The following is an 11,045-nucleotide window of genomic DNA, read 5'->3' on the forward strand; positions in this document are numbered from 1 at the left end:
TGCTCATAAAAGGACACTAAACAGCTTGTGACCCCAGGCCCTAAAACTGTGGTGCAAGAGGGCTAGTAACTAGTGTTGTGGTGGCTATTTCTCCGCAGTGTATGTGCCTGGTATGAGAATAGAACTAGTTGATAACAACAGTCTCTATCAAGTGCCTTTATCACTCTAAAGGGAATGTTCTGAAACTACCAAAGAAATTATATGCATCTCAGATAGTTACAGCAGCTTCTTTTCACTGCCTAGAATGTTTTAAGATTTTTTCCAGGAAAATCCTTGCATAACCCATACTAGAGTCTTCCCATGTTTACTGGAAGCTGCACCTCTCCTCATAAGAAAGCTACTGTTAACTGTGCTCTTGGTAACAAAGATACAAGCTCTAACAAAAAGCTGGAGAACAAACTGGTTTCTTTTCTAGTGTGGGATGTAAAAGTTTAGTGAACACAAATAAGCAGTATGAACTCTTCTAAGTAGTGATGTCCTGTGAGAATTCATTCTTTTGCCACACTTGATTCTCTTCAAAGTTGAATCTGGTAGTCACCAGCACTTCCAAGTTCTCTGCAATTCTTTCATTCCTCTTCCTTTRTATATCTTGAAAGTGGTTATAAGCGGCTCATAGACGAAGGATTTATGAACAAGACCTGATTCAGTTTTTAGCTTTAATTTGGGTCAGAGTTCAAAATTCGCCTTCACAGCTAAGCTAGACCTGGGAAAACTGTGCATAGTCCAAGACATGCTGGGATGTAGAGGCCCCCGGGATGGAGATTATCACCTATGCTAGAGGGAAAAGTCCTCTGAAATCTTAATTGCTTGAATAAGTGAGATTGTTTGTGATTAGAAGGGTGTTTGCAGCAACATAAACCCATACCTGATAAGAGGCTTCTTTTTGCTACTGTACTTGTATGACTTTCAGCTCCTTTTAAGTTCTCTTTTCACGGTGCTGTTATTATGGAGGCCTGATGTGAGCATGTAATACACTGGTACTCTGTATACACTAGTATTCTGTAGAAATTTTTTTGAAACTTACGATTTTCAAGTTATTTCAGTTGACATTTCTAGTTTACAAGATGACACTTGAATACCTGGTTGTGGTTACTGGAAAATGATGTAATGTGACCTTAATTTTTAACACAAATTCCAAACTTCCAATACCAGATAAAAAGCTCTGCTTAAGCTGAATGACTAATTCAAAAGTTTTAGAGGATTTTGTTTAATGAAGTAGTTCTTTCATGGTGCAGTGTTAAAGGAAATTTTGATTTCAAACTCTCTTCTTTACACCTCTAAACAAAGTTTGTAAGGAGAGTGGAGAAAAGATGAAGTTAGCGAAATGAGTTATGTTTGTGGTGAATGCACCATGATCTGTCCAGTAACATAAGGTTGTTCTTATCATAAGTAGTCTTCTCCACAGAAGATGCATGCATCTGGAATATAAAAAGTAGTATGCCATCTACTGTATATAGCCAAAATATTTTAAGAATCGGTAGGAGTAGTTAGTTGTAGCCAAGTGTCCATCAGGTACAAGAAATGTTCTGCTTCGTAAGATATAAAACTCTTTCTTAAAGCTTAYAATTTGTAAATAATGGAAGTCTTACTGCATATGAAAGCAATGCGTTAGAATGCATCAATGTGTTCAGTACCTCAGGACCAATAAAAACTGTTTTTATTAGCAATTACAAAGTTAATCATGTGAGAACAAAATCAAATGGAACAAAAACCTTTTATTGTGAGAACATGTAGGGACAGAGGGTATAACTCACAAGGAAATATGTTGTGATCAATAGCAACCTTTCAAATGATATATTTTGGTCTCAGGTATGCATATTTTTAGAATTAAAGATTTATATTGTATAATTTTGTACACATAACTATAACATTTCATTAAAAACATTTCATGTGAATGAGTGCCTTAATCTTTTCCTTATTTTTCTCTATTAGCCATGTTGTGGTAAGGGTGCTGTATTTGTTTTATGATTAATTAAAAATGCAGCTCATTCTAAATCTAATCAGGCTTCTAGAGACATGAACATGTTCAGAAATTAGACTGATACCAACTTCAGTGTTACTGTGAAGTATATACCARCACCGAGGTATTAGCATGTACCCAGTACTTTGGATGCATAAGATAAGTGACTTCACACCTTTTCTTTTTGGTCTCTTTGAGAGTCGTCTTTCCTTACAGCCTTGAGACAAAAACACCAAGTGTGTTGAGAGCAAAAAGTGTTATCTCAGGAGAATTCTCATTTTTTAGGTTTCTTGTTCTCATGTTCATTTGCAAGGAAAATGGTGAGATACTTCCTTTTGATAACATGCTTGACTGTTTTCTATGCTACCTGAGGATGTCAGTTAAATATAGATAAATTTTTTAAAAATATTTTTATGATTAAGGTTTTTAAAAAAAAAAAAAAAAAAAAGCTTTGTATTTGTCATGTAGGCTTTAAATTTAAGTTCCTGTTTTACAAACTGGTTGTCAGGAATATTTCAAATACGGTGTCTGTCTTCCATCTTCTCCATTCCCCAAACATGGGCAGCTGTGTTTTCTCTAGTCTTTGTTTCTGTTTTAAAGTAACTGGCTACTTTATGAAATCTGACTGCTTCATTTAATTGTCTAATACAAAAAGCTTAGTAATGCCTGCTGTATCTCTGCGTTTTCTCTGGCATTCAGCACGTCCTTAATTCAGAGGTTTTTGGTTGAGTATTTTTCAGTTGAGTATTTTTCAGTTTAGAATTTCCTAGTGATTGTCTGTCTGTCTTTTATGATTATAAAAATATGACTTGTGCTATTCTTCCTATCCCCTCCATGGATCACTTTTGTCCTTAAAATGTGCTTCATCATGGGAAAATAATTCTTCCAAGCTGCTTTCCCTCTTTGATTTAATATTCTTTCCTTTGCCAATGTTTATATTGCAAGTTTTAAGGGTGCACTGGTAAACTATAAATTACAGAAATTAGTTTTCTGCTTCARCTGTATACCATAAAAATGGGGTGAGATGAGAGAGAGGGGAAGGAATTTCAATAGCTATGCCTGTAAGTAGTCAAAGTTCAAGAACTTTAATCTTTCTATTCATAGTGATTTTCATAATTCAGCATTATAAACTGTTAAGAGGGAATGACACAATGGGTTCTGGGAATTGTAGGTTAAGAAGAAAGGAAGTACAACTTTACTCAGCTGCCAAAAAAGTTCAGATTAATGCAATACAGAAAGACAGATTTCTGTGTGGGAACTTCCGTGGAATAAAGTCACGAGCATTCTTGGCGATTAGATAGGCRTAAGTTTCATCCACACAACACTCTCAAGAATTAAATAGTAAGGAGAGAATTACCCAATCATTTCCTAGATCAAACTATTTATAAATAAAAGAGAAAAGGTTTCTTTTTGTAATATTTTATGTAATATACGTTATTTAAAATGTATCAGTTGATAATACTGGGTGAGTTTAAATCCAGTAATTCCTGTGAATTGGTAAGTATTGGAGGTTGATGTTTATTTTTATTGTTTTCCAAGTATGCCATGTGCATAGTTTACTTGACTTGTAGCTAATAAGTTTCTTTCATTTTGAAGTTTTAGTTTGTCARAGAAAGAGGTAATATTGTAGTTATGGCAGGTCACAGTTTTTAAGAGCCTTAAGTCTACAAACTAAACACATCTTGTAACAAAGTTGGGGTTTCGATATTTACTGCCTAGGACTGTGAAGATATTTGTATATAAAAACAAAACCTATGAAACAGTTTTTGAGGATTACATTAAGTCCTCTTGCTAAGGCAAGCAGCTTAATGTCAACTTTGTATGTTATGAAGGTATGAAACTGGTATCTTTATTTACTTCGTAGTATTGGAGCCTTTAAGCCAGGCTATTGTGCTGTGTGAAATTGCACGGAGATAAAAGTTGGACCATTGACATCTGAGGTGTATGAAATACTCAACTGGGCTTTTTTTGTAGTTGGCTAGAAGTTATGTAACTTTTATGTGAAGCAATAATCTTGCAATTAAAAATACAAATTTTGTAATATTTTCACTTTTGTTTTCTTAAATGCTTTATTCCTATTGAATGTAGTAGGACTATTCATTTTAAATAATTTGCAGAAATTAATCTGGGTACTCACTGTTATCGACTTCTGAGAGTTTTAATAGCTACCTTGTGTGTGCATGCTCCTCGTGGCAAAGTTTTGTCCGAAGTGATGTATGAAAACTGCTTCTATATGTGAGTTGACAAGTGATTTTTGTGTGCAAGCGTGGTAGAGAGTGAGCACAMAAGAAAGGTTTTGTATGAAAATGATGCTACAAAACTATTGTCATCATTAGCTTCATGAAGTTCTAAGTATTTTAAAGCTTTTTARTTTATTTTACACTTCTACTCAAGATTATTTCATCTTTGTATTTTTTTTTTTCAGAATTTGCAGTATTTGTTTTAAAAAGCACATAAATCTCTAAACAATCTTTTTTAAGAGAGAGGTTCCCGCACACACATCCATCTGTTAAATGAAGAAGAAAACATCTGAACAATAAAGCTAAATGCCTTTTTTTTTCTTTTTCACAGCTTTTTCTCCAACTCACTGAGAGCTGCTTCCTGTAGCTTCTAGGCATATTGTCCAATTCTGAAAAAAATTCTGAGAAAATGGGAATTAAAGGGGTGCAGCACCTGGCAGGTCTTGGCCTATGGGTTCTGGGATCTAAATCCTTTATTCTTTTTYGTGTTATGCTAAATGCGAGCAGAACTTAGTCATGGATTTCCTGCTGTAAAGTCTCTAATGTGTGAAACCTTAATTAGCCTGAATAACCTTCAAAGCTATTATTCCCATGGCATCCCCTTTGCACTGGAGTATTTTGGGCACATGGTTGCAGCATGCTACTGTCTCGCTATCCCAGCTACCTAAATAACATTTGGAAGCTATTACTAATTATCAGATTTGTCTTCAGTTTTTGACTGTGTCAAAAATCTAAGCTGCAAGTGCAGGAATATATAATAGAATYTTTTACTCAGTTCTTTCTTCTGAGTTCCACTGCCCCATATGGACAGGATATATCAGYGACTGGAGAGGCTATAGGTCTTAGAGACTAAGAAACTTGAGTTCAACATTTTTCTTAACATTATAGTGCTTCCATTTCAGGTATCCAACTTCAGCTGTARGAATCAAACCAGTGTGTCTAACTAAAAGTTTGTGCTTGAAATAACTAATATAGGCAGATGAATTAAAACTAATTAGAATTAAAAACAGGAAAGTGTTTCTAGGTAACAGCTACTTGCATATTTGTTATATGCTACCTAAATAATTTTTTTCACTTTGGACTTGATCGTACCATTTTCTTCAAAACATACGCTTTATATATATCTATATATATAAAAGAATACCACTTTGAATACTGAAGAACTTAAATGTTTCCGCACAGTATGTGTGATTCTTAAAATTCACAGACCAGATGTGGAATCTGACTTTTTGATTTAAAAGGGCTATTAAAATTTATGGTCTATCTTAGATAATTATTTATAAGCCCTAGCATTCTGCGCTGTATTTCTTATTTTCCTGGAACACAGTAATTCCCAGCACTGCAGCTCTGACTTGCTACTTACCTTTATTCACATGAGTGAATGCGACTGAGTGAATAAGAATTTAAGCTGCTAAGTTAGTCTAACAGAGAACTAACGCAAGTACCTTCCTGTGAGCAAGAGGCAGCCACGAGCAGCGGGCTTGGACTCTTGTGAGAGTAACTCTGTGGATGTCGTTTCCATCCTCCTCGTCTCCCATCCTGCGTTCCGCACGTACGAAGTGCCAGGGAAGGAAGGTTTCTAAGCCACTTCTGGTTTTTCCATATCGCGCACGTGGCTAAGATCCCAACAGTCCTTAAGCTCCTCAGCGTACCTGATGCTTATGCTCCTTACAGCCTCTGTGGGTAGCTAACAGCAGCAGGAGCATGGCACAGGATACTGTGATCATTATTTTTCCCCACAGACATACCTTTTCCTTCCTCCTCATGTCCCTCAATCAACACAGGGGTGTTTGCAAGAGTGAGAAATCCTCAGCTCTAGAAATTCCTGATTCTCTGCTCTTTCAACTGGATAAGCTAGTGAGTAGTGTAAAAGAAGCTGGTCGTTTTGGAGACTGAAAGTCAAAGACTGATTTACGTGTCTTGATTTAGGTATATGAATTACTGTTTGCAAAAGTGTCTAGGCTGGCAGCCTCAAAGTAGGTATCACTGCAAAAACAACTGTAGTATTTACCTAATTTTAGTATCAGTCATCACCTTTGAAAGTCCTGAGTTTGCATTTATATGTAACATAATGCCATTGTTAATACATTTTCTAGCTTAGTATTCCTACTATTTTTAGTGTATTAACAGGAATACTTTCACTTAGGTTGAACTGAATTTTTAAGGAGAGCTATCTTAGTGACTCACAAATGCTGTTCGCATTTGGCCACAGGAGGCCTCACTGGCAAAATGTTGTCTCTTGCTCAGGTTTGAGCTGTGGGGAGCTCAATTTGCTTGGTGCGGTTTGAGAAGTTCCCACAGCTGATGCAGCAGAATTGGAGAATTACGGAGAAATTAGAACATAGTTACTTCTATTTAAATGGTACTTGAAGTGYATCACAGGCTTGTCTTAATTTCTGCTTTAGAAGGTTACTTTTATCTCCCTCTTGCACACTCATACTCCCACACATCATTAAATGTTGAATAATTATAATGTACAATCCTGAGGAAGGTCAAAAGTGGTTTTCTTGGTGGTTTGAAGAGGACTCTGACATTTCTCGCATCATCCCTACTCATTCAGACAGCCCATTCAAGTGGTTTTTAATGTTCAAATAGGGTATGACAACCTCAGGCAGGAAAAAAGTGGGCACTGCTAGAATTGCCACAGTACCTGTAAGCAAGACAGGGAATATCCTGTTTTTGAAACATTATCATGTCAAATGTTATAGCAGCAGTGGCAGTTTCCTGTTTTTTTCATGAGAAAAGAAGTAATGGGGAGCTGCTGGGTGAAGAATGCTGCCAGCTTGTTTCTGTTGCCTTTTTTTGGCATTCTTGAAGGCAGACAAAAAAGCCTCTAATCATGTAACCGAAATGAACCACGAGAGTTGAAAAAACCCTTCTTTGTGCACTTGTAAACCTTGCTAAGAACTAACTAGTGTCCCGATACACAGGCTTTTCTGCAGCATTTTGTCAGTGACCGATGTAGATACGAGATGCTATGAGCACTTAAATTTGGGAGCCAAGGGCCTTTCCCGTGGTGACTACACCGCATCCTGACATTATGCAGAATGTATTTAAAAACAACCCAATCCAGCAAAACATCACTGGACTTGGCATCTAAAAGTTAAGTGGGCACTGTAGATCTTGGCTGGTATAAAATTTGATGACTGTTTACAGTGAAAATCTGATAATGCGGGATATTTTTGTTAAATCGCTGAGTATTTCCCTTATCAGTTGAATATTCGTAGTTGTTCAGAGAGGAAAGGCTGTATATAATTGCTGAATATTTATGAAAGGAACATAAATGCTTGTACACTGTTTAAAGATGTATATGGAATCACAGAAGTGTCATGTTATTTTTGGTGAAATGAAAGTTTATTAGGGAGACAAAGCATTAGGCATGAAAAATAGTGTGCCTCCCCAATTCTGTATTTCACATGCGTGCATGCACACAAATATATATAAATGAACACACAAACATGTATATGTATATATAGCATGTGTATACATATGCACACCCTTAAATAGAACTATTTGGTAGAATCTGGAAAACAAGGTTTCCTGGCAGGGCTATTTCTCAAGACTGTTTCTCAGAAATTCTATCATTTAAGCTCTATAGTATCTCTTTAAAGAGATACATATCCTTGTGACATTCCCCAGGAGCAGCCATAGTTTTCCTGGAAACAATTGTGTTGTATTTCTGAGCAAACCCTAAACACCTGTGTACAAATTCAAGACCAGCTGCTGCACCTTCAAGATCAAGCAGAGCAAAAGTGATTTTAAATCATTGGGTTTTTGTCCCCTAGATTTAAATGCAAGAACAGGCTGATTTCCTAGCATACGTTAGAGTTGTCATCTGCTACTCTTAATGTGCAGCAGCTTCCTTCAATCTAATATTTTTGACTAGTACAAAATCAACATAGTGCTGACATTAACCCTTTGTCATCTTCGCTGTTATGCAGCTCTTACAGGTAGCAGACACTGGGAAATCTGGCATCACCAAGTAAAAGTATTTTATAGGTATGGTGCAGTTTAGAAACAGCATACGTGACCAAAGCAAATGTAAGAAACTTCCTCCTCATTCTGTGCACGCTTTAAATTGAGTTGTTTGTGAAGAACATTACAGCACCACGGAAAGAATGGCATTTACTTCTCAGCCATAAGAAATATTGCTCAGGAGTGGTACAGTTTCCTACTGGGTCTCTGAATAAACAAGGCAGAAGTCAAGTGAGTCTCTGCCATTTTAATCTTTGGCTTCACATTTTAAAAGATGCAAAGAACAGTTTGGCACCACGTTCCTTGACGGCCTTTCACGAAATGGCAACAGTTCACTAGACTGAAACTGCCAAATTAATCTCACCTTGGCTAGACATAACAGTTCACATTTGCATATGGAGAAATGGAGAAATGTTAACGGTTCCTGAAATTTTAGGTATTATTCATCTAAAATTATTTAAGGGGCAAAAGAAGTTTATAAGTTTGCTTAGATTTGCCAGAGGATCTGACCTATATTTGGACTATGGACTGATACGCAACACACAAAAAAGTGACCAACATTCTCCATCTCTTTGTGAAAAACTTAAGCCTGTTGTGGCAACTTAATTTACAAACCTAACCTGGAACGTGTTCATGTATAAGTATTTATGTTAACTCTTTTAAATGTATGAATAGATGGTATGGTCAAAGTATCTTTAATATGGACAGTGTTCAGGAGAACAAGGAATTTAGCTTTGAAACAAAAAGGAGAATTAAAAAAACATCTGTTCTGCTTGTTATACCATAATTGAACAATGTCAGGTCTGCCATCTTTTCTTTCATGAGTTTCTGTTCCCCTTTATATCTCATACATGATGGTTATTGGCATTTGTTAAATATATTTTGTTATTCTCACTTTGTTGTAGGATTAATTAATGAATATAATTTTGGGATAAGACACTGATAGGGCATTTTCGGCTTTTGTCCAGCTTCCTAGAAATAAGAATTATTTTCCCAAGAGCAGGAGAGGGCAATGTTTTAAATTTTTTTGTCCTATTTTTTTCTCTTGCAAGTTACAGGCTACAATCTTACTTTCAGCAGCTAAGTTATAAAAAGCTTTTATCAAATAGCAATTACTTAATGATGGCAGTTATTAGGTAAAAAGCTATGTAATACCKCCACACAAAGTAACAAGACATCCATGCAAACAGGAAAAAGGCAAAGGCAAACCGCAGCGACTGAGAGTAATATCTGCCGCAACATAGGGGCAAATCACTTGTTGATGGCCAAGAGGAGTTAAAAGACTGCACATTAAGACCTTGAAGGCAGCTGAGGACACATATCAAACCTTAGGTGAAGACAAACATRCTCCTGTAAGATGTTTGAACATGAAGGAGTGAAGCACAGCTTGCTTATAAGAAGTCTGACTCCACTTAGAGCAAGAAATAGGAACTGCGGCGTTCATATTCAGACAAATACTTAAGTGCAGGTACGTAGGGTGAGAGTCCATTTTCGCTGCTCTCACTAGTGTAGCCACCGCTGGCTCCGAACGCCACCCCTCTGCGGTGAGTTTCTCTACGTGCCAGTGATGTGCACACCACTGTACTGCGTGCACCGCTGGACACCGTCACTCAGTTGGACTTGGCACCAGTGTCTTTGGGACACACGAAGAGCTATTTTATGCCAATATCAAGCAGGAGGCTAATCTAATTAATTATGGCAATGTTAGCTTCCATTTGCAATGCAAGCACCATTCACCAGAGCCGAGGATGGACTAATTAAAGAAAAAGCTATGTATCAAAAGAAAAGGGTCAGACTCTTGGTTGTCCAAAATGTGCAGGTACAGTAGCTAACCAAAGCTGTGTATGTTTTGTTCTTAACAACAGATTTTTTTTCTAGGGAGAAATTGCCCAAAAATACGTTTTCAGGAAGGAGTAAACTAAACTTTTCAGTAAGCTAATTATTTTTCAAAAATATTCATGACTAAAAATTAAAGTCTAATTATTTGACCACTTTAGTTGAGCTTCAGGTGTATTATTGAAAAATTGCCATCCAAGTCAGGAGAACTAGGTATTCTCTCTGGAAGATATAAGTACTATACATGAGGATTAATAATGTTGATGGAGGAGATGTTATTAAAGCACACGGCCTATGTAGTCATGAGAGGAATTATTGGAATTTTTACTACCTTACTGTGCATAATGATTACACTGGCTTCCCTAATTGCCTAATCTCCTAATTGCAGGAGCTGCAAAAGGCCTTCCTCACTTTTTACATTCTCTATGTGCTCTGTAGTTGTAGAAGTTTTATAGCGTAGATTCCTGTGAGAGGTAATTTTGGGCAGGCGAGTAACAGAAACACTGCTGATGGCAACCAAAAAAAGGTAAGGGGCTTCATTATGTTTTTATTTATTGTTAAAAAAGGTCCTTGCTTTGACAAGGACCTAGATGTCCTTAATACACGCATCTGAACACAACAACCGCTACCTAGCAACCTTCTTCTCCAAATGCTGAAGGTAAAATTTGTTTTTAAATGAATTGGCTGCCTATGCAGAATTGCTATTGACCAGAACAGGAGAATAATGTTGGGAAATGAACTTTCTCTGATAGCAGTTTAATACACCATACCTGTTGACAGATAATTTCATTCGAACCTTAGGATCAGACTGACACCAGAGAATTCTTTTGGCAAAAAAATTTGCTTTCACTGCAAGTTTCCATACTTTTAAGATCTTTTATCTATTGCAGTGTTCTTTATGACTCCATGTAGAGTAAGTGTTTTTTTAGTCCCCATCTCAGCCAATTAATTGTAGCAAATGAGTATTGTTAGTTAATACTTTGAACAGATCAGAGAATTCTAAAATGGTGAAAATAAAAATATTTACCTCTTGT

The sequence above is a fragment of the Rhea americana genome, unplaced genomic scaffold (assembly GCF_003343005.1).
Source record: "Rhea americana isolate MKP2758 unplaced genomic scaffold, rheAme1 scaffold_17, whole genome shotgun sequence".
Lineage (NCBI taxonomy): Eukaryota > Metazoa > Chordata > Aves > Rheiformes > Rheidae > Rhea > Rhea americana.